Source organism: Miniopterus natalensis, chromosome X (assembly GCF_054644295.1).
Source record: "Miniopterus natalensis isolate mMinNat1 chromosome X, mMinNat1.hap1, whole genome shotgun sequence".
Classification (NCBI taxonomy): Eukaryota; Metazoa; Chordata; class Mammalia; order Chiroptera; family Miniopteridae; genus Miniopterus; species Miniopterus natalensis.
In genome coordinates, this window is record NC_142103.1 from 13292392 (window position 1) to 13317541 (window position 25150).

The 25150-nt window shown below is 41.2% G+C and overlaps 1 long non-coding RNA gene and 1 pseudogene across 1 annotated transcript in view; one reads left to right on the forward strand and one right to left on the reverse strand.

Annotated features, from left to right (window-relative positions):
* The window catches only part of LOC148090403 (uncharacterized), a 213476-nt gene that overhangs the window by 168609 nt on the left and 19717 nt on the right, over positions 1 to 25150 (forward strand). The window lies entirely within an intron of this gene.
* LOC107524991 (large ribosomal subunit protein eL21 pseudogene) lies at positions 2598 to 3065 on the reverse strand (annotated as a pseudogene).

Genomic DNA, 25150 nt, shown 5'->3' on the forward strand with positions numbered 1-25150 from the left:
CACACCCTAAAGAATAGGTTGTAAACTTAAAGACCCCAGTTTCATCATCTTTAAGGTTTGTAACTTAGTTTATTTTTGATGGGTTCATATTAACTTTGAGGAAGGAGTCATGAAATTTACCACTGAAAACAGTATGCTTTTAATTTTTAAATTACTCAGACTTTTACAAAGACTTTGGGGAAGTTTGGGTAGATAACATGGTGAATTTTAGAGACTTTTTTCTCTCTAAATAAGACCCGAAACATCATTTCAAAATGCAGATGGTAGAATTCAAATACAGAAGCGTAGTGGCCCGTGAGCCCCTTGATAGGAGTGGCTCAACTCCTTAGCTCTGGCTCTAGTGTATAAAAGGTGCTCAGTAAACAATTGATGAGTCAATCACCAGTCAAACTTAATTTTACCCTTTTGGATCCTGATGCCCAAAGAGGTGCAATGACTTTTACATGGTCACATAGTAAGTTCATGGCAGAAAAGGAAAGAGAGCTCTGGTCCCTTGAATGCCAGTCTGCTCACTGCCCTTTCCTGTGCGGTACCATGTTTCCTCTAAGGTATTTACCTTGTTTCCACGATCCTAACTTCCAGTGACTTGGGTTGAGTAGATGGATGGCTCTTTAAGCTATGCCCCAATAGAAGGCTGAACTCTCAAAATGAGGAAAGTATAGATACTATATCAAAGCATATATATCCAGCTTCAAAGGTGTGGGGCAGATAAAAATAATTTCCTTTCTTCCCTTCCAAGTTCTTGTGGCTGGACTAGTAAAATTAACATGAGACAAATTAACAAAAGAAAATGACCATGTGGGGTGTCATAAGATCATGACATATTAGGCAGTTGAGATTTATAGAGCATTTTTGCTAAGGAATGGGAGGCATGGCTCTGGGACTTTAAAAGGAAAGGAGGCAATTCTTAGGTAGGTGAGAAAGAACAAAAATTTGACAATCAAATTCTTGCAGGTCCACCCAGAAACAATGGGGAGTCTAACAGACTTTGCAGGCTTCCCCTGTCGCCATTCTTAGTTCATATTATGCGAAGGTGATAGCTCCCTTCATGATTTCCTCTCTCATTTCCTTTAGGCAGGTAAGGGGAGTGGTAGGTCAAAGGCTCTTTCTGAGTCCTTCATTTCTTAAAAATAATCACCTTAAAATAATTGATATACCATACTTTGAGGTGGGAAACTCTGCTTCCCCTCAAAAGTTAGTAACATTTTCTCCATAAAGGGGTCAGTTTTTATTTGCTGTTCCTACCAGAGGTTGAACCTGAGCAGTGGCAGCTAATGCAGCTTTTTTAGGGGGTGGGGGAGAGAGGAAGGGGGCTGGGAAACATCGATCAATCAGTTGCCTCCCAGGGATCGAACCTGCAACCTGGGTATGTGCCCTCACGGGCAATTGAACCTGCGCCACTTTTTGATGTGTGTGGGGGGGACACCCCCAACCAGCGAAGCCACTCTGGCCAAGGTGCTAGCACAGCGTTTTCTCATTAAGGGGCTATTGGGCCACACTGGGAGCAGGAACATTTTTCTGAATAAATGATCACGTGGAATTGCTGGCTCTGATATATTACATATGTGCTCCTCTGATATATTGCATAATTCTTGGGGAAGTGTTATCTTATCGATGTGCTGGAGGGAAGCTTTCACTAAGCGTTGCCAGATGAAACATAAGCTGCCCAGTTAAACGTTAACGTCAGGTAGGAAATTAATATTTGTGTTTAGCAAAAGTGTGACCCAGATGAGAATGACTTGCTCACTCTGGGGATCCTAGGTTATCTTTCAGACAGGACACCCAGGGCTCTCTTGATTTGCTTTTTTTTTTTTTTTTTTTAATATATCTTTATTGATTTCAGAGAGAGAGGAAAGGAGAAGGAGAGAGAGAGAGAAACATCCATGATGAGAGTCATGGATTGGCTGCCTCCTGCACGCCCCTGACTTGGGATGGAGCCCGCAACCCGGGCCTGTGCCCTGACCGGGAATCGAACCCCGATCGCCTGGATCCTAGGTCGACGCTCAACCGCTGAGCCACCCCGGCCGGGCTGCTCTTCGCTGCGTGGCTCGAACAGTCGCGGCGACCGCTTTGCTCACCATCTCTTGCTGTGCTGGTGGATCCCCTGCGCGCTAACTGTGGGCCACATGCTAATGCTGGCAGTTTGCGTGGCCTGCTCACGGATCAGTTACTCAGGCCTAAGGGAAACCTTTCCCCAGAGCATTTGGGGGGCTGCCGCTAAACACCCAAAGCTCTAGTTTAACCTATCCCAGCACACATTTCCTTTTAAGAAACATAAAAACTTATGTCCCTGAACTCCATCGAGAGTGTTCTTTTCTATAGATGCTTTCACGAAAAGATTTTATCTTTTCCATCTTATCAATATGAAATATATTATGATAGTGAGCATGCCTTTTTAAAGTTACACTCCATAGGACGTGGCTCTAGAGATTTTGAAATCCACCCCTAGAGAGCAAGGTCCCCAACTGAGAATCGGTGGTCCGTGAGATGCCAAAACCAATCAGTGAAACGTCAAGCATTGAATCAAGCTGCCCATTTAAATTTTTCTTTTCCTTTTTTTTAAAAACAGTACAGAGGTCTTTTACTTTTTACACTTGTCATGCCATGAATTCATAGGGAATGGGTTCCAGCAGCTCAGGCTCCTTTCCATGGGTTCTCACAAAGTGTGCTTCCCTGGGTGGAGCAGGCTGATGCTTCAGTTGAACCCAGGCACCTTTCTCTTTGGCTTCCTTCTTTTTCTGTTCATTTTCTTTCACACATTTCATTAAGCTATCTCGGCTCTTAAAGCGCGTAATATGCTCAATACACACATTAATTCTCTTGGCAAGAATCTTGCCCTTAACTTGTTTGTTCACAACAGTGCCCACCGCATGCTGGGGGACATTGTAGACTCTTCCAGTTTTGCCATGGGAACATTTGTGGGGCATTCCTTTTTGAACAGTACCCATTCCCTTGATGTCACCTTTCTTGTAGATGCACATGTATGTGGCCAAAGGGACAACTCCATGTTTTCTAAAAGATCTAGAGAACATACAGTGGGTGCCTCTCTTTCATTTGTGTTGCTCATTTGAGCGAATTACTGGGAGATGGCAGTTCTGGCTGAAAAGCTAAATTTTCATTTTTATTTATTGCTAAATCAGTGTTTCTCAATGAGTAACTTCAACAGAGGTTAAATAATAGTTATATAGTTATTTTAGTGTGTGTTAGCAAGCAAGGTTTTCCATTCTGTTGTTGAGATAGAAAGCTTCAGGTTGGAAACCAGTGGTCCGAATAAAAGCTAAGAAATAGTTTGCCTCTGTGGGAGCTGAAAAAAGTAACTTTCCTCCCACCTTCTGAGTTCTTCTAATTGGACTAAAAACTAGATTAACATGAGACAGATGACTCGGAGAAAATGTCTAAGATTTATTGCAGATGTGCATTCAGGGTGCCGTAAGCTATGAGACCAGAAGCGCATTAGGCAGTTTAGGGTTATGCGCCTTTCTGGGCAAAGGAGAAAAGGGGAGCAGGGGCCTGGGGGTTTAGAGGGAAAAGGCAGTTCCCAGGTTGGTGAGAAAGAACAAACAGGGGGTAATCAAAGCCCTGCAGGGCCACCCAGGAGCAATGGGACACTGAGGAGAGTCTAGCGCACAGGCTTTGCTTGGATCCTCTCTGTCTGCCACTCTTATTTCATACAGTAAAACCTCGAGATGATGCACTAATTTGGGCAAGGAGATGTCCGTTAAAGCCGAAAGTCTGTTACGTAATAAAATAGGTTTTCCCAATGTGTATGTTAAAAAATTGACAAATTAGTTTACCTGTTTTTACTTATAGAGACACGTTTGTGTAATTAAAATGAAGTATATATAAAAAGCTTAATTTCACAGAAAAGCTTTCTATATGTATTACAGTAATTTTAAATTTATACTGAATAGGTTTAGTAGATGCGTGCATTCACATTGTTTATGAGCAGTGACTCTTGGATTGAAATATATATAGTTGCCGATATGTAATATTTATGTCGGAGAAATTACTTCAGTGTTTTTTTCCAACATATGGCCTATTTGCTAAAATTTCTTAAAAATAACAGTGAATTAATAACAAAAAATAACCTGTTAATTGAATTATAAGCAAATCTTGGTTAAAAGCATTTTAAAATTAACAGTGTTAATTTTCACATTATGACATAGGGACCGGAAATTTTGTTCATTAAACCTGAAATCTGTCAAATCGAGGCCCACAAAATTGAGGGTTTACTGTATTTGCTAAGGTGAATATGCTAAGGTTCTCTTCCTGAAACAGGTTTTTCTATCTGAATTCTTTTAGGCAGGAAGTAGGGAAGGTGAAAGCTTTTCCCAGAGTCTTTTGTTTCTTAAAAGCCAACTTAAAATCAGTATCCCTAAAGGCATATTTTCAGGTGGCAAAACTTTGCCCCCCTCACCTTTTAAAAAATTCTATTAAATATCACTTTCCCCCCTAAGTTGACCTGCTGCTTGGTTCTTTTGTAGGTAAGCAGAAGACTGCTGCCTTTAAAGATGGCAGGCTCCATACAAATCTAAAATGCCTTTTTTTTTAAATATATTTTTATTGATTTCAGAGAGGAAGGGAGAAGGAGAGAGAGAGAGAAACATCAATGATGAGAGAGTCATGGATCGGCTGCCTCCTGCACGCCCCCGACTGGGGATCGAACCCGCAACCCGGGCCTGTGCCCTGACCGGGAACCGAACCTCAATCTCCTGGATCCTAGGTCGATGCTCAACCGTTAAGCCACACCAGCCAGGCTGAAATGCCTTTATTGTTAACAGCTGTAGCAGTGTAACATCTTATTTATTCTCATTTATCTTTTCGACACAGGGATGCGATTATCTTGTTCCCATTTTGCAGATGACGAATCTAAAATTCAGAGTGAAGGGATGCCTGGTTAAACTATTGAGGATTAGATATAATCTTTATTATAAACCATCACTTGTTTTTATTTCTATTGGATTAGTTTAAAATTACATTATTGCACATTTCTGTGCTTCAAGTGTCTATTGATATATAAACAATTAGATTTAAAGGAGGACATTTTCATGAGAAGATTAATATCTAGGCAATTATAGCCCCAGGAAAGAAGCTTAGAGATATGCATTAACTCTTCTTATAGATATTTGTTTTATTTTCACCCAAATGATAGGTTTAGCATCATGCAAAGAAATACGGAATAGCCAGGTTTCTATTGTATTGTTCACTTGTGGATTAAGCTTACTGAGCTGCCGTAGCAGCCCAGAGTTCACACACTTAATCTGGTTAGGCTGTTGCCTGCCGATTAACTAGGATTTATTGATTTCTTTTCAAGTTGGAGAGCAGTGAGGCTCAGAAATCTTTACCCCTGATTTAATCAACGTAAAATAAATACCAAACTTAAACTGATTGCTGAGTTCATCACATAATATTGATAGAGGAGGCAGTTAGACAGCCATGAGCAGAGCAGGAACCATAGGCCGGGTAGGGAATGTCACCAGAGCAAAAAGTCCCAGGTGCCAGCAATGGGCAAAACTAGAGAAAACAACTATTATACTTACTTATGTAGACACATCGGTGGAATTAGAATGAAGTATGCATGAAAAGTTTAATTTCACAGAGAAGTTTTCTATATGTATTACCGTAGGGTGACCTTTCCTCCCCTAGCATGTCTCACTAGTCATGTGGTTTAGACCCCCTTAGAGCACGAACGAGGTGGCCTGAGAATAGCCTCATACGACTCCCATAGAAGCCCTTGGATGACCACTCCCTTAAGCATTAAGCCCTCAGACAGTGACTTTCTGATCAGCATCACATAATCTTAGGAACATAGCCTCAGGTCCGTTGACCACAGAGTCAGAGTTTTGGCCAAACTGGAGGTAACATCTAGGCCTCAGTTGTGTTTCAGCTCCAGGCCCAGAAAAGCAGCAAAACCAGAAGTGAGGCCAGGGCTGACATCAGGAACAGCTACAATGGCTAATGACCCTCCACCCCAACCCCGACCCGATCAGTAGAGACCAAGACCCTGAAATCACACACTTAGAAAGCTGATGAATATTCTATTGAGATCCTCCACTGAGACCTTGCCTAAAATTCCTGCCATTAGAAAACAGATAAAACCCCTTAAGGTAAAGGACCCGGTGAGCAGAATCTCTCTCTCAGCACCCACTTCTTTCACCCTCTTCTCTCAGGCACATTATATTTGCTTTCTTTCTCCTAAGCTCTAAGGACCCTTCTTCTGCCTCAGTAGCTTGTTTCCTGAGTACACACAGTCCAGCTGGGTCATTTCCTCTACTTCTGTGACTTTCTAAATAAACTTCTTGTGTTAGAGTTCTCGACTCTGAATTCTTTCTTAGCCGAACTCAAGAACCAAGGTTGCTGAACCGAGGTCTAACACCACCTTTAACAATAACTCAAGCATGGACCATCATTTATCATGGTAGCATATCCTGGCCTCCTAAATAAAGGAAAACACAAATTACCTAGTGAAACTTTTTGGTGGAAAGGTATGGAAACACCATTTTACTAATTAATTAGACATTCAGTATCAGTTCTTCATCTTAAGAAAAGGCAGAAAGGAATACACAAGGTTTGTAGTGGTTGCTGTGATATGAATTATGCATTTTAAGGTTATTGCAGATTACTAAAGTATTAAGCACTGATTACTATTAAAATTAAATACTAAGATATTTATCAGGCTCACTTTAAAATGCATAGTCTGTCTGGAAACAAAATTTCTACAGCAGTAAAATTTAGATAAAAAGTCTAAAATGCTAACCTGAAGCAATCATTTTGTAGTTACTCCTCATTTGTGATTGCTCACCCCTACTTGCCTGAACACCTTGAGTTTGAGACAATCAGTTTCATCTTTTCTGTTTATCATCATAAAACATCTAAAAAGGTTGCCAGCTGCTTTGGAAGCCAAGATGGTGTAGGATGATTAAGTAATTTCATAAAGGGCTTTTCCAAAGCTTCTTCCTCAGCTAACACTAGAGCAGAATTATAGATATTAAGCATCTTGGGGCTCTGTCTTCCTGATGATAAAACCATTCATAGACAAGGTGAAATATTGCCCGTTAAGTAGGGAGTCAATCTACACAATGCCCAACTTTGAAAATATCTGGTCAATTATTTTCTTTTGTAAGTCAGATGCTTGGCAACCTTGTTAACCTAACCATCCTATATATATATTTACCTAGAGCTAAAATGCCATATTAATCAATAAGCTAGACACCAAAGGGCATCAACTAATACCCATGAATTCTTCTGATCTTGTGCACACTCATCTTTGGTCTCGTGGCGCATCACCGTTTTCACGTTTCCTTCCTTTGGCCTTCATTTAAATTGATTTTAGGAACAACAAAGTATAATTCATGTTAAATATAGTTTTCACTTGATTTACAGTGTGTTTTTGCAAATATAATTATTATACTATTCTGTGAATATCTAAATCACTTCCAATTGACTGTAATGAAATCATCAAGGTGTATATCATAGAGAATACTTCAATTAAATTATTACAGCCTAAAAAATGACTGTGGATATAACGACATGCTTAAATTATTATAATCATATGATGTTTTTATTTTAAAAGGCAGTTATAAACATATTTAATTTGAAAATCTACTTTAATAAGTTCAACTTGTAAGGAGTCAATTCACTTGGACATGAGTAGTCTCATTTCAATAATTTGAAAATGGACAGGAATCTGTTTTTAGTTTCTCTCACTGGACTATTATATCATGTTTCCTTGGAAGTTTTTCTCTTTTTTTCTTTTTTTCTTATTAAATTTATTGGGGTGACATTGGATAATATGATCATATAGGTTTCAGGTGTGGGTTTCTGTGTTACAAGATCTGTATATTGCACTGTATGTCCACCACCCAAAGTCAAATCTTCTCCAGTCCTGTAAAGTAAAGCAAACCCTACATATTCTTAGTGATGCATTTATCAAAATTTGTTATCTATGGATTGTCCTTAAAAACATACACAGAGCAACAATAACCATCAAAAGTTAATCATTTGATACAAGAGAGAAATATCGTGTACTTATAGTATCATCTTGGAGGTTCTCAATGTATATTAGTTTTTAGAGACTTTGAAAAAGTTCTCCAATAATGAAACCTGTTTATTTAACCCAGGGTTTCTCAAATTTATTTGACCATAGAACTTTCTGTGGGCAAGTCTAATACCTATTAGGGAACCTGAAGACTGAGTATTATGTATATCACACTTTGGCAAATATGGGCCTAAGCTAATACCTTTCAGGAATTTGAAAGTAAAATTACAGTATAAAAGCTTATGTTGTTTTATGTACAGAAATATTAAGGGGAGGAATATCACGACATCTAGGATTTACTTTAAAATACTCTGGCTAAAAGAAGAAATTAAGCAAATTTAGCAAAACATAAATAATTATTTAATCAAGGTGATAAGTGCATGGGTGTTTATTAGACTGTTTTATTTTTATGTTTGAAGTTTTTCGATACCTTTTTAAAATTCAAAAATATCATATGCTCTTTCTATGTAAAGCTGCCATTACTAACTCAGACATATTTACACGATTTTACAGAGCAGGGTAGAGATCGCAAAGAAGGATGCCTATTTATTTCGTCTTCTTGTCCTCTCTGTGACCAAGGGCGGACGTTTGTTGCGGTGTCAAGTCTGGCGAGGGTGGTCACAGCAGAATTTCCCTCCGCGTTAAAACAGCCGACCGAAACGAGCTGCGATTTGAACTGAGAGCCTCAGCCTCATTCTAACCACGCCGGAGTGCGGTGATCTCAGAGTGTCTTTTTTTGAACCAGCCGCATCAACCTCACCACGTTAACTTGCTTGAAAGGCAAACCCACAGGCCCTCTCCCAGACTGAAGCAGAAACTCTGGGGGTGGGGGCTGGAAATCTGTGGCATAGGCCCCCTCCCGGGATTGTGAGGCGGGCTCGGCTTTGAAAAATCACTGCTCTCGTCTTTTGTGTTGATTCAGGCTTGCAATGTGCAGTTTCTATCGTTAGCATCGTGTCAATTCTCTCTTAACTTAGTAATGGGAGAAAGCTCCCAGGGACTGTGGCATGGGCTGGCCTCGCAGGCTGCTTCTCCAGCTTTAGAGCACTGTTTAGACATGCTGGGCAGATTGAGTCAGGAGCTGAGAAGGTGCCTGTTAGTTTAATGATGCCACAGTGGTCCCGTCCTGCTTATGGGATGCGGTGAGAACCTTTCATGGTACAGGTATATTTAGACATGTCATTCGGGTTGGAGTTCTTTGGTGGCTTATTATATTGGTTTCTGTGACAGGGATATTCTCTAGCCGGATCTGCTTCCCTGTGGATGGTGGATGGCAACCTGTCTCTATGCCTGCAGCATATATAAAAGCACGCAAGTGACTGGATCACAGAGTTGGGATTTAGTTGCTATTGAACTAGGAACTGGTCACTGAAGTGGGCACAACCCTCCTGGTTTTGGTAAAAGGCAACAGGAAGCCAGTCATCAGACCAAGGCTTCCAAAAGTTATAAAGCAGCCCAGACTCCCCACCTTGAGACTTCAGGGTAGAGGTGGCCAATGTGTTATATCTTGCAAATAAAACCCGAATTCAAGCTTCTTTAGAGGAACTCATGAAGTTTTGCATTCCACTATGCACTCGTTGAATTAGAGGATAATTATTTTTATAGAGGGAGAGATTGATGAGGAACTGGAAATTTGGGAACTTTTCTCTAATTTTACACTTGGCCATATACATGTATTCTAAATGCAAAGCAACATAGCCCCGTATTCTGCCATTTTTCTAAATGAGGGAGGCCATCTCGTTGATTGCTTCTATCATGACAGCTGTAGTGTGAGTCTGACTGGCACTGTCCTGCTGGCAAATGGAGGGCATGTTCTTACTTTGTACATGGAGTCAGTATTGGAATAAATCTTACCATCCACAGTGTTTCCTTTCCCGCCTGTGTTTAATGTAGTCAATTCTTGAGCAATTAGGACTGTGAAAAATTCCCAGTCCCATTTAACAGGTGTCTTGGAACAGTCAAGAGTTAAGTCAATTTATGAAGAAGTGAGTTGTAGAAACCAGAGGGCCCCTTAATTAGTTAATAGAATCCCTTGGGTTTGTAAAGGAAGGACCATTTTCATTTTCTGGGTCTTCATCTGGCAGTTGCTGCAGCAGAGTCTAGTGAGGAGAAAAGACGAGGGAGCAGTGTTATGGAAGTCATCTGTTGTTGTTTTTCTTTGGCATGATTTTCATCTAAATCTATATGAAACGTTTTATAACTAAAATCCATTTAGAAAGGGCTTAATTGTGTGAGTCAAATGTATAGCAATAAATGTTGAGGCTATTTTTAGCTTTATTGAGCTATAATCGACAAATAAAAACTGTATATATTTAAGGAGTACAATCAAACTAATTAACACATTCACTCCCTCACATATTTTTGGTACGGTGAGAACACTTAAGATTCTCTGTAAATTTCAAGTACACAATACAGGATTGTTAACAATCTTCACCATGTTGTACATTAGATCTCCAAGACTTATTTATCTTAGAACCTAGAGTTTGTACCCTTCGATCAACATCTCTCCCATTTCCCCTAACCTCCAGGCCCTGGCCACTATCATCCGTTGGATAGTTGGGACTCGGGCAGGACACCAGGCTTTCGGCCTAGGTCAGGTTAAAGGCAAGTTTGTGATGAACAGGGACACGGTTCAGGAGGTTCAGGGGTGCCAAGACACTTGAGCTTTGGCTTAAGCAGGAAAGGGCTCTCGATCACTCAGGGGCAAAGAAAGTGACTTCAGGAATATGTCTGAGGGCCTGTATGGATACAATCCCCAAACTCTTTGGTATTCTCCATGTAAGGTATTAAAAGAAACCCGCCTACTTCAGACCTTGATTAAAGGAATCTTTATTGAGCACTTTGCTTTCTGAAGGAGACAGACAATATATAGCAACTGTAATATACAGTGATACATGCAATGATAGTGTAAGGAAGGTGCTGTGGGAGCCCAGGTGAGAAGCGCTATGCACCTTAAGCCCTCATTCATTCACTGAGCAGATGTTTAGTAGATGCCTGCTGTGTTCCAGGCACTAGGGTGCTGTGGTGAATTTAAAAGACACAACCCCTGCCTTCCTGGGGCATATAGTCTAGGAGGGAGGAAAATCCAACAGCTATATTCCCCAGTGTGAGAAATTTAGTTATTCTGGGGTCATAGAAACCTTCCTGATAGGAGGTGTGTAGAGTCTCATCTTCTGACATGAAGTGTGTGTGTGTGTGTATGTGTGTGTGTGTGTGTGTGTGTGTGTGTGATCTCTGTAGACAGACAGAGGTAGAAGTCAAGGTAGAGGTAGCGATAAATATATAGACACACACAGTTAGTGTCAGGGCAAATAATGCTGCTGTAACAAAGAGCCCTCAAATCACAGTGGCTAAACACACAATGACAGTTTATATTTTTGCTTACTTCACAGTCCAGTGTGGAATGGGGGGGGGCTGTCGGAGTATAGGATTCCATTCTCTGCACCCATGCCTCTCATTTTAGTACCACAGCTTTTTCCTACCCTATATTGTTATGTATCCTTGTATGAATATATTTTATCTCCCCTATGTCTAGCCTCCTTTAGACTCTTGGACCTCTTTTCCCAGTGCTTATCATTTGTTTGTTGAAGATCATTTTCTAGATGTGTGTACATTATTAATTAAAAGAATGGAGCAGAACCAAAGTGAGTTGAATCGTAGACAGTTAAAGCCAGTAAAAGAACTTGGAGATCATTTAGTCCCAGCTTCCTCATTTGACAGATGAGGAAACTGAGATCTTGAAAATATGTAGTCCTAAGACTATCATTTCTCTCAGTGAATCTCACTGGTCACAGTCAGCCAAGTGGAAGCCCCATCTCCTATGAAAAGGACATTGTGGGACCAGAGATGATAAAAGGTAATTAGCTATAGTGTGCCCCACTTCCTATTAGCTTGCAAGGTAGGCCAGGAAGGGTGTTTTAGCTAATCCACATTATTTCTGGTGCTGGGACCCCCTCCCTCAACCCATCAATTTGTATGTTGGAGGATCCTTTAAAATTTAGAGCAGAATTTGAAAATAACTGAAGACAGACAGAAATAAAAATAAAAGCACACATGTACTTATGGGATGTCTGCAGTACACTCTTAGGATACTGGGCGAGCCCTTGGCAGGCTTGTTGTAAGCAAAGTCTCCTCTGGAATTTAATCAAGACACTAATTTGAATTGAAACAAGTGGGAGGGGGTGCGAAGCGAGCTCATTCAACTATAGTAAATTGAATTCCAGAGGAGCCAGTCTCTTTTTGGTTGTGATTAGGAGCCTTTTAGAAGCCTCAAAAACTAGAAACAGGAACCTCAACCTCATAGAGTCAGCAGCTCAAGATGAGTTTGAGAAATATTTTATTTCTGAATATACCTCTCAAATGGCCGGACTTGCTGGGCAGCGAAAAACCATTTGGTTGTACCAAATGCAACATGTACAAGGTCATTTCTCATTTTATATGAAAAAGCCGACTCAAATGGGGTTTAGAATTTTCCATACAGTTGATCACTTAGTGCAAAAAAACCACCAAAGACATTATTTTGACATTAAGTCATACCCCTTCTGTTTATGCCAGAATCGAACTCTCCTCTCATATTTATAACATCTGCACTTTGGAAATATGCTTTCAAAGGAATTCCAGAAATGTAAATACCACAAAACAGTGTAAATTCCCTTTGTTTGTTTACCAGTTTTTCTCTCCTGAAATAAATAAAAAGATGGCCCCAGTGTTCAGACTTGTCTTTCTCAACTGTGAATTTCCGATGAACTTTCAAGTTTCCAGCATTTTTCTTGCTCTAGGTCAGATAGTATTTTCAATTATTAAAACCGTAATCTTGAAGACAAGCATAATTTTTGTAGCTTACTTGTAAATTTGTAATTTTAATGACTTAGTTTATGCTGAACATGAATAATAAACTATCACCTATTAAACCTGGAGAGCACCAGAAGTTACTAATATGATTTACAATGCACTGCAAAATGGGATTCATTATTATCTTGCATTTTAAAGATTTGCAGTAGAGTAGTGTAAACAAGTATTTACTTTAATTAATGAAACAGCGAGGAGTTTTTAGGGCTGTATTTTGTCTAGAAAATAATTATCCAACAACCGGAAAGCTCATACTCGGTAAAAAAGAATTCTCTGCATGTACTGAATTCCACCAGAAACTCTGTTCATTCTTTAGAAAGACAATAAAGCATCTCTAAAAGCTTATCTGCACTCTGCTGATGGCCCCTTTCAGTTCTTGCCAGCTTGCCCTGTCTTTAAAGCAAGGTCAGTGGGAGGGCCTTTACTCAAGGGAGAGAGAATTTGAAGTATCCATGTTACTTTTCTTTTCTGTTCTTAAATTGCCTTTGTAGAGCAAGACATTTATTAGCGGGCCTTGACAGATTCTCGAGGTTACAAAATCGCAGGTGGAAGGGATAACAGGCTAACTTTAGATCATGTTCCGACTCCCCAGCTGGCATTCAGGAGGGAGCCCTCCCCCCGCAATCGGGCTCCACCGTGCTATCTGTGTGCGTCTCCCCTTGTTCCCTAATATTAACATCTGCTTTTGTTGGTGTTTGGTTTAAAAACGGGTTTTAGGAGGGCTGCTATTTCGTATGGATTAGAGTCTTTTTCAAGTCCACTTTTATTAGCTAATCAAGTAAGATTCCTCTACCCTACACGGAAGATCTTTTCCTTCGATTATTGAAATTTCACTAATTCTCCAAGCCCAGGCCATCCCTACTTCTTACGAAAGCCATTTTCAACTAATCTCTAGTCCTTGCTGATCTCCACATATCTGAGTAGCTATCGTACTTTTCATGAACGTATCTGTGCCTGGATATCTCATATGTAGAAATCCTGTTCTTTAATGGTCTTACATAAAATGTGTGATGTGAACTGGATGACCTCTGAATTCTAATATAAACAGCATTTACATTTTAATATGAACGCACATACTAGAAGCAGAATTTATAGAGTTAAGTTTTCTTCCAGGGAACTTATGACTGATTTTACAGATATTGCCACTGTTCGGGAATTTTGAGGGAATGCTTTCAGAGAAAAATTACATCTCATTTCCCCCCCCCCTTTTTTTTTTTTTGCCACTGGAAAAAATACACAGGATTTTATCGTGCTCACGTTGAAGGGCAGGTCTTTGCAGGATGGGGGGCGAGTCTGGGCGGCAGGGAGCAAGGCCCTAGTTTCTGGGATGTGCGGGCTCGCAGGCCACACCGGCCGCATCCCCGCGCACCAACACCTTGGAGATGTGGTGGCCCCTGGTGACTGGCTTGGGCTCCTTGCCCTTGCCGCCCTTGGGGACCTCGGCCCACATCTCCTTCACATTCTCCAGCACCGTGTTGTAGGCCGTGTCAAAAGCCTGCCCGCTGTTTTTCTTTTGCTGTACAGAAGCTTTTTAGTTAAGAAAACAGCCTCAAAATACAAAGGAACCCCACGGTCTGGGAAAACATATTTGCCAAGGATGTATCTGATAAGGGGCTAATTTCCAAAGTGTACAAAGAACTCATACTACTCAGCAAGAGGAAGATAAATAACCCAATTAAGAAATGGGCAAAGGACCTGAATAGACACTTCCCCAAAGAGGACATACGGATGGCCAAGAGACACATGAGAAAATGCTCGTTGCTAATCATCAGAGATGCAAATTAAAACCACAGTGAGGTGTCACTTCACACCTGCCAGAATGGCTCCATCAACAAATCAACAAAGGACATGTGCTGGCGAGGGGGTGGGGAAAGGGGACCCTAGTACACTGCTGGTGGGAATGCAGACTGGGGCAGCCACTATGGATGCTCCTCATAAAATTAGAAATGGAGCTGCCTTTTGACCCACTGACCCCACTCCTAGGAATGTATCCTACGAATCCTGAAACACTGATCAGAAAGAATATATGCACCCCGATGTTCACAGCAGCACAGTTTACAAGAGCTAAGATCTGGAAACAGCCCGAGTGCTCATCAGTAAATGAGTGGATAAAAAGCTGTGGCACATTCACACCATGGATACTACGCAGCTGTAAAGAAGAAGGATCTCGTACCCTTTGGGACAGTATGGATGGACCTGGAGAGTATTATGCTGAGTGAAATAAGCCAGGCAGGGAAAGACAAACATCACATGATCTCACTTATATGTGGAATCTAAAGAACTTAATAAACTGATGAACAGAATAGATTCAAGGACATGGAAGCATGGATGAGACTGACGAATGTCAGAGGGAGAGAGGAGGGCGGGTGGGTGGAGGGGGAGAGAGTAACCAAAGAATTTATATGCATCTATGCACAACCCGAGGACACGGACAATAGTGGGGAGAGGGACTAGGGAGGGGGAGGGGACGGGGTGGAACGGGTCATTGGGGAGAAAAAGGGACATCTGTAATATTTCAAACAAAAATAAAATTTAAAAAAATAAAATAAAATAAAAGAGAAAATAAATAAATAAACAAACAAACAAATAAATAAATATAAATAAATAAAGTGTTTTTGTAGTGTCAAAAAAAAAGCCTGCCCGCGGCCCAGGAGCTGCTTGTTGCCTCGACAGTCGATGAGCACCTGGGTGCTGTTCTTGACTGACTGTGTGAGCGCGGACAGTGGGCCCGTGTCAACTCCTCCTCCCGCTTCTGCAGCTCCCCTGGGGACATCTCCCTCTTGGGCTTGGTGAGGAGGCTCCTGGTGGCTGGTGGCCGGTGGCCGGTGGCTGGTGGCTGCGCGCTCACAGCGCTCCCCTCTCCTCCGCTTTGCGTCTCCATCTCATTTCTTCCTGTCACATCATAGTTTGGATCCCAAATGAAATTATCTAGCTTGATAGCGCACTTCATTTGACAGACTTTATCCCGACTTATTTTTTTAGGTATTTCCAAAATTTAAATTTAACCTCAAAGATTTCTACTGGTGAAGAAGAGAAGGGTGCGTATGGGGGGGGTGGGGGACAGCATTTCCTGTACTCTCAAGATTCTTTTGGTGGAATAATCTGATAATCAAATAGACATGGGACAGATTAGCAAGAGGAAATAACCAAATTTAATACATACATATGCATGGGGACCCCACATGCAAGAGATGTTAGGAGACACAAAGGGCACATGGTGCCTAAGCCACTCTGAGCCGGGGCTGAGGTAAGGCACACTGGGGCTTCAGGTCCTGCAAGGAGAGCACGTGTTCTATAATTGGTACTTTGCCTTGCCGTGTAAATAGGTAAAAAGTCATTTTTGGTGCCCTGGCTGGTGTGGCTCAGTTGGTTGAGCATCACCCCGTGCACCAAAAGGCTCCTGGTTGGAGGCCTGGTCAGGGTCCATGCCCAGCCGTGAGCTTGGTCCCTGGTCCAGGTCGTGCAGGAGGCAGCTGATAGATGTTTTGCTTTCACGTCGATGTTTCTCTCTCTCTCCCTCTTCCTCCCCCCACCCCGTATCTCTTCCTCTCTCTCTAAAAAGCAATTAAAAATTCTTTCTAAAAAAGTCATTTCTGGTGATAATTCTTATCATGGGTCACACTCCTCATTTAAATCCATCTAGATAGTTAAGGTTGGGGGCAGAAGTTCCTCTTCAGCCCTCAGGGTCTTGGTTGCCTTTAGCTCAAAGTAATCCACATACTATTGAGGCACATTTTTGGGGTTTCTTCTGAATCCCCACAAATGTGTTTCAGGTTTAGAGCAAAATCACTAAAGAAGAGTTACAGAAATGTTTGCAGCAGCGTGATAAGTGTATGGCTCCCTATGGTGACTACTTTGAATAATACAACACTCATTTGTTTGTATGAATTTTGCTATATTGTTAAAAAGAAATTCATGATTCCCGTGTTCTCGGGGGGCACATGTTAAAGGTATATCCAAGTCTTATAGCCTCAACCAGGCATTTAACCTCAGGAAAGTTAAGTAACCTCAAGAAAGTTAAGCACCAAGTTCTCTGTGCCTCACTTTTCCATAAGAGAAGTGGTTATAATAAGGCCCGTCTCATAGGATGCTATGAACACTAAATGAGAATACACGGAAAGGAGTTATACACTGAGCCTGCCATGCTGGAAATGCTTAACAAACATTAGCTGCTCTTGTTATTATTATCATTGGTTCTTTGGAAACCCTTGTTCATGTCTGCCCTCTTTAAGCAAATCCCGTGATCAGATTTCATAGTTTGGACCCCAGTTGCCTTATATTTAGGTGACTACGCAGAACACTCCTGCTAAAATCATCTTTATCTGTTTCCAGGTTCATTCCTTGAAGCCTCTTAGTGGCTTTCTATTTTATTCTGTTCCAACTTCAAACCCCTTGAAGCCAGTTTCAATGTTTATATCCTATTACACTCCTTGAAGTCGGAGACTATACTTTTTTATGGTGTCTAGTATCATGTAAATTACATTAATAAATAACAATAATAACATAATGAGCTGCACTGAAGAACCAGCGGCAACCTGAAAGGCACTTAGGGGAAATACTTGTGGGAAATCTCTCTTCCCCTCCCCCCCCAAAATGAAACTCTCCAGTTTGAAGTCACAAGGTGATTGGCCGTAATTCAGAATCACACAAGAAGCAATTGCAAAGCTCACCCCCTTCTAAAAGGAACATGGACAACTGATACTGGTTAATAAACAAACTCAGGGATCGCTGCCTTGACCTTGTACATAGATGAAAACAGAGTGTTTTAGGAGATGGAGGTTTTCCAGAGTGGTTTAAAAAATGGTCAGAGGTGGTTCTACTTGGCCAACCTTACTATCCATGTTGAAAATGGGACAAGGGAGTAATCAGTTCTAAAGTAGAAAATTACAACCCAATTTGTGCTCAGGTCTCCTCTGTGTCTCCTTTTGGTGCCTGCAGCCACTGCCTCACACCCGGCACTAAATATACCGAGGAGCGTGAGACTCTGGCATTTGACAGAGCACGTCGCCGTAGCCCTTATCGGTCACTTGGCCTAAATTAATGGAAGTATTCTTGATGGGAGCGCATCAGTAATGTTAGCGCACATTCAACTGCGGCCCATTGTCTCTGCAGAATAATGTTCTGTTTGGAGATTTCTCATTACACAAAGCAATGAAACAGCCAAATCATTATGTACATCTGTGTTTGTTAATACTTGACATTTGGTTTTAAAGTGAGATTTAGGAGGGTCCTTATTTAATCTGGGTTGGACTCTTCCTGTGATCCAATTTATCTGCTGCCATTTGGATCTCATTTCGCTAGCTGAAGCGTCCAGTTGTCCCAACATAAAATGAAAAGGCCTCCTTCCTTTAATTAATTATACTTCCCATATTCTGCTCCATTATTCAGCTCATTCACCTTGAAGAGTTGGAATTAACGGTATCTCTGGGCCATGGACAAATGGCACTCTCAGCTAAATCTGTGCTTTGGAGGGGGTTTGGGGATACAGTTGTAAATGCTGTTGGCTCAAACTCAAGCTCCTTAATCTAGCGTTTGAAGCCTTCCATCGTCTGGCCCCAGTTTGCCTTATCCTCTCGTAAAATCCCTTCCATGCTTCCTGGATATGGTAGTTACTTAATAAATCAGTCATTCTCCCTTCTCAGCAGCTCTCCTTGTGCTTTAATCAAGCTGGTGTCTCCAATCTTCTCTGCTTTTCAAACCACCTACCCTTTAAGGTCCACTGAAATCCCACACTTTCTTGAAAGTTTCCCCTGTAGTATTGTTTTCTTCTATTCTTTCTTTCTTTGTTTTTTTTCTTTGCTTCTTTGTTTCTTTGTTTCTTTGTTTCTCTCTCTCTCTCTCTCTCTTTTAACTATATCTTTATTGATTTTAGAGTGAAGAAGGGAGAGGAAAAGAGAGAGATAGAAACATCATTGATGAGAAAGTCATTGATCGTCTGCCTCCTGCACGCCCCCTGCTGGGGGAATCAAACCTCGATCTCCTGGATCCTAGGTCCATGCTCAACCACTGAGCCACACCGGCCAGGCCCCTACTCTTTGTTTCCTTCAGTTTCTTTGGGGCTAGGTTCTAGACGCTGGAAGCTGGTTGATAAATGTTTCACATCAGTAGATCTCTTCATCAGGATCATAATGGCCAGATATTTGGGTGAGGACCACACCTTATACACTTACATACCCTCCAAAATGCCATGGTCAGTGCTAAGCTGACCAAATGATCGACTGGCCTGCTGGCACTTTGAAATAGTTTATTTGATGAGTATTTATTGACTACCATCGGGGGACTCTGAGAAAGTGAGGATTTCATGATGAATGAGATATGGGGTTGAGTTTCATTTGAAAGTGCAGTTATATTATTCTGGAAGGATAAAAGTAGTTGATTTTTAAAAAAATGTTATTTGCCTTTTAGCTGTAATGGAATCAGTAAATCCCCTCCTGATGTAACATGGAATATGTTAGTAAGCGGCTGTTCGATTTCTAATCCTGAAATACGGAAAATAAAATTGGACTTTCAACTGAATTTCTGTTTTAGGAGTGCCATATTAGACATATGTTCTCATATGGACTACTCAGAACCCAACTACATCTGTAAGATAGTTGTTAACGGAGGGCGGCCTGAATAAATTAGGTTTTGATGTCACTAAAATATTTTCAGGGACTTAAGAATGTTTGCAGAAAGCTAGGTCAAAAAGTTAATATGGTGAAGGATTAAAGAATTTGAAAGACCAGGCACCTATTAGATGATTATAGTACTTTTAGGATTATAACTTCCATTTTCTAAAGAATATGCATAATTCTCAGATTTCACTATTAATAGTCGACTTATTAGTTTAAAATAAAAAGCTTCTATAAGTACTTTTTCCAGAATAGCATTTTATAAATTTTCTTTAATATTCCACATGGCTTTGAAAGTATAACAATGTATATATTTTAGCTTATGTTTTTTAAAAGGAAGAACAGTGATCTGTGTTCCTTTCCCCTTCCAAATAAGTAACAATTTAGTCTGTGGAATGTTGTTTGTGGTGTTTCTATAAAAACATTAGGCATTTTAAAGAAAAATGAGATTCAGAAATAAGTTGAAAGTATTGGGGGGAAAAACAAATCTGTTATGTAAAAAAAAAAAAGTAAAAATAAACTGTAAACCTGTGGCTGTGGTAATAAGTACATGGAGGGAAAGATGCAGTGATATATAAGAGCACATAATAGGGGAATTTGAATAAGTCAGGAAGGTCAGAACAGGCTTCCCTGAGGAAGTGTTGATTAATGCCTGAGGGCACAAGCTAGACAAAAGGGGAGACAGATCATTCCAGACAGAAGAAAAGCATGTGCAAAGGCCCTGTGGTGTGAGGGAATTTGGCAAGTTTAAGGGACTGAAAGCAAGTTAGAGCAGCTAGAGCAGAGGGAGTGAGAATGCAGGTTGGACAAGGTGAGACCGCAGAGGTTAGCAGGGGCTGGAGAGTATAGGGCTTTTGGGTCACGTTAAAGACTTCATTGTTTATCCTAAGATCATTGAGGGATCTTTGAAGAGCTTTAGGCAGAGATAGGCTGTGCTCAGACTTGCATGTTGAAAAGGTCACTCTGACTACAGTGTGAAGAGAAAATCAGGATGTGGCCAGAGGAGAAGCAGGGAGACCCTGTAGGAGATGGTTGCTGCGAGTGGTGCAGGAGAGTGGCGGCTGTCAGGGATGACTCGCAGATTTCAGGCCCGTGTGACTAGGGAGATGGCATTGGTCCTTAAAATGAGTAAGGCTATGGAAGAGCTGTGATTGTTTTGCAGGGGGCCAGGAGAGTGACAAAGACTATGCATATTTGATCAGATGTACTGAGCTTGAGTCATTTAACCTGTTTGGGCTTCAGTTTCCTAATCTATAAGGTAAGGGCCATGAATCACTGAGGTCTCTAGCCTAGAGGTCAGCAGGTTTCTTCTGTAAAGGACCAGAGAGAACATGTGGTCTCCATTGCAAACTACTCCACTCGGCTGTTCGTAGCTGGATTAAACCACTGTACCTCAGTCATCAGGTACAACAGTCCTTACACCGTGTCCACACAAACCTGCCAACTGATTTGGTCAATTGCCAGACATAATCAGTGAATTTCAGTGAAAACCTGATTGTGTCACGAGTAAATGAGTCAGATCAGTAAAATTCGTTGCCGCAGTAGACTTGAATAGATATAACTATATGAATTATAAAGATAGCAGACCCTGCCACCAGCCTAAGAGGTGGCAATCAGGAGGGGCATGGATTACCCACCAATGCAAAACCTAAACAAAGCAAACCGGAATAATCACCGTGAAACGAGGGCTGTACTAGGCACTTACTCTTCTGAGTAGAAGTTACTGTTTTTGCTGCTGTTGCTTCCTGTTGTCGTGGATGTTGGTACTGCCTCAGGTGTGGCTAGTGGGACAGCCCAGCAGCAGATGTGTGTGTGTGTGTGTGTGTGTTTGCATAAAATTATATGATGGGTATTATATGATGGGAAAATAAAATTATATGATGGGTATTATATTGTAATTTGATTTTTTGCTTAATGAGTGTTTTCGAAATTTGTTCATTTTATTTTTCTTGGGAATATGCTTATCCAACCTTTGTGAATTGTCTGTATTTAATTCTCCTTGACTTTGTCCTTGCTATATTCAAATTTTTCGGAAATAGCTTCTTCTCATCCTAGGTTGGTATATATTTTGTCTACAGCCACAACTCGGTAAATGTTTGTGTGGGAGTGGGATACAAGCCTCAAATAATGCACTCCCAAAGCGCAGGATATCTAGGTTTTGGCTGATATACTATTGGTGAAATATTTGTTTGCAATTCATCATTAACAGGATGATCAAGGGTTAAGCATGTTTGAACATGACCTATGTAATAGGTATGCAAAACGAGGCTTCTGAGTATATAGACTATGGCAATTGGGTGAATAATTGACTATCTCAGGAAAAAGTAAAAATTTTAATCGAATCATACCCATAATTTATCCTTATGAAATACTAGTTCATTTCCATTCTTTACAGCTTGTTATGAATGGATGTAAGAAAGCCAAGCCTACAGCCAAAGATATTTTTCATAAAGTTCTTTCAATTTGAGACAGGTAGGTTGACATTTCCATGATTTATTTAATGAGATACTTTCTCTCCCATGCCATATTATTGTGTTTTTTTTAAATGTATTGAACACTATAGACTGAGATGGTTGGAGGGGGAAAAGAAGGGGCTTTGTCAAGTCTTAGTTTACACCAATCATGAGCAAAAGTTTTGCTGTAGCATTGAGTCAAAACCACTAGCTCTGCCAAACTACAGTGGCCAAAATCTGGAAGCCAGGCAGATGGAGAGGAACTAGGCAGTGCATTTCTAAGACCCAGGAAGGTCTTGGGAGTTGGGAGTAAATACGAGGACGTCTAGGCATGTAGATAACTGTCCTCAGAGAAGCTGAGCAATAAATACAAAACCTAAGGACCAAGTTGAACATTCATCAGAGAAGGCCGACGGCAGATATTTAGGTGATCTGATAGTCACTAAATGCAGATATTTAGGTGATCTAATAGTCACTAAATGCCAGTCTAGCACTACCAAGAGATGATGGGGCCTGAGGTTTGGAGCCAGGTTTCCATTCCCCAGAAGGGATGGAGGAAGGCCCTACCCATACCCTGGGGGAGCTGTAGTTTTAGGCAGTGGTGTTGTAAGGAGGCGAGGCAGAGACTAGGTTCTTGGGATCAGGATCAGGGCTGGGGCTTACTGAATTGTGAAGGAGCAATGCTGCAATACTAAAGAGTTCCCAGGGTCAGAGCAAGTCCAGCAGCAAAGCTAATTTGATGCCACACATTTGACTCGTTTAAGAGCCTTTTGTTTTATTCCACTTGTCTGGTTCATGATTGGTCCCAGATTCAGGGATGGGGGTGGAGATGGATACCTGATGATAAGTGGAATAAATTCCCCCTTTTCCATCAATCATTTGACTGACAATCTGAAAATTATGATAGAAATAATCATGAGAATTATTTTGCTACATGAATTTGAAGTCTCTGTCCCTCTCTCCCTGTCTCCGTCTCCCTGTCTCCCTGTCTCCCTGTCTCCCTCTCTCCTTCTCTCCCTCTCTCCCTCTCTCCCTCTCTCCCTCTCTCTCTCTTTCTCCCCCCCCCCTCGTGCGGACACACATACACACCACTCACACTCTCACAAAAATGTGGATCCACAAGAAGAGAGCCGAGCTGGCCTTAAGCGTACACAGCTTTCCCAGTGGAGGGATTTGCTGTCCTCCAGCCCTAGTCATCTGCCGCTATGACTGGCCTGAAACCCCTCTACTGGCCACTCCTTTGGGAAGAAAAAAGATGGTTGCTGCATAGTTGATTTGAGGAAAATATATTCCAGATATTTCAGGGAAGACACGGAAGGGGTAGGGAAGGTCTCTTTATCCAGGGCTAGTCCTTTACAAAATTCCTCCGTAGGAGTGAAATGGATCTTTGCCTCCCTCCCACCTCCCCTTTTATAATAATAAACGGGTGATCTAGTAAGTAGAATATTTCTCTCAGTTCTGTGAGCCACCATAGCAAAGTAATGGAACCTGAGGAGGGGGTTCTCGGAACCCGATAGTCCCTTTGAAACACAGGTAACAACCTGATCTTGAGGCTGGCATATGAGGGACAGGGGAGCCTCACAGGACTTCACACCTGGCCTGTGGAATTTGGTGCTGTCTCCAGGTAAAGAGTGAGAATTGAGTTGAATAGTAGGACACCTAGCTGGTATCCCTGCTTGCTGGTGTCCCGAGATTTGCTTGCTGTTGTGGGACCCCCCACACACACACACATGCACATTGGAAGTGGTACCAGAATCCATTTAATAGCAATCATAGCAGCAGCCATTTGTTGAGCTCTTTCTTTGGGCCAGGTCTTATATTAAGCACTTAAGGTGCATTATCACATTCAGTCCTTAACACAGTTGTACGAGGGAGGCACATTTTCATTCCAGGCACTGAATTCTTTTCCGTGTCTGTGAGGAAGGTTAAAAATAAATTTATTCCTGTTCCTAGCCTTAGTGACAGGCACAGTGGCTGTCATGTTATGGGCAGTCCATGGGAGACCACTGGCTGAGTGAGTGAATGCTTTTCCTTTGCTGGTCAAATGCTCCAACCGTGGTGTGCGGCCTAGGCTTGGGCACCTGAGCGTGTCCTTAGCTCCACCCACATTAAATTGTATTTTTCCTCCATTTGATATCCTCAGGGCTTTTCTTGCGGCTGGACAGTTGATAAATTAATCGTGATAGGATGATAGCGGCAGATAATTACTGTGAGTATGTTAATGTGTCACCCCTCCTACATAGCTTATTTGCATTTTAATGGAGCAATTCTGGAGATAATCCCTTAAGGCAAGGAATGAATCTTGAGGGTGAGAAAGCCTGTATCAATGCAATCTGCAGTTGTGGGAGTGGAGAGGAAGGTGGTGATGTAAACATCTCAGCACTGACACCAGACAGACAGCCACCTACTCCACCTCTGTGTTGTGCCAGCTTTGATGAATACTCGTGAAAAGCCAGAATTATGATCTATAGCTGTCTTTCCTTAGTTTTATATTAGCTTTGTCGATTCTCTAGAGCAAAACCTCCAGCTCTTTTGGGCTAAGACGAATGGCTAAGCCTAATGAGATGCATGGTGCTGTGAAATTAGATTAATTAACTGAGGTTTGAATTGAAGTTGTTTCGGAGATAAAATTTGTCCACAATGTATTCTTATGAAATGTTTGTTTGCAGCACCTACATTATGACACATTGAATGTAATTCTCTTAATACTGGGAAGGGGAGCATGTAGTGGGGCATCTCAGGAGAAAAAATATTAGCCTATACCTTTCTCTCATCCAGAAGGCTTCGGTTTAACTCACCATGGTATACTACGTTTTGTTTAATTGTATCTTTAAGAGGTCTATAAGAAGTATATGACATGGGATTTTTAAAAGTTTTAGTAACTTCACCTTTATAAGTCATATTCATAGTCAGCTTTTATATATAAATGACTTATTTTGAGTTTAATGGAACTAGATTATTTTCAAGTAACAAGATGATGTCATTTACCACAGAGAATTAATTAAATCTCTGCCAAATGGCTTATTACTCTAGTGTGAATGCTTATGATAGTCATTTATTCAACAAATGCTTGATGAACACCAAGTATATACCAGAAACTGTGAAAGGCACAATGGGAATGTAGATTATTAATAGGTAGATGATAGATAGATAGATGATAGATAGATAGATAGATAGATAGATAGATAGATAGATAGATA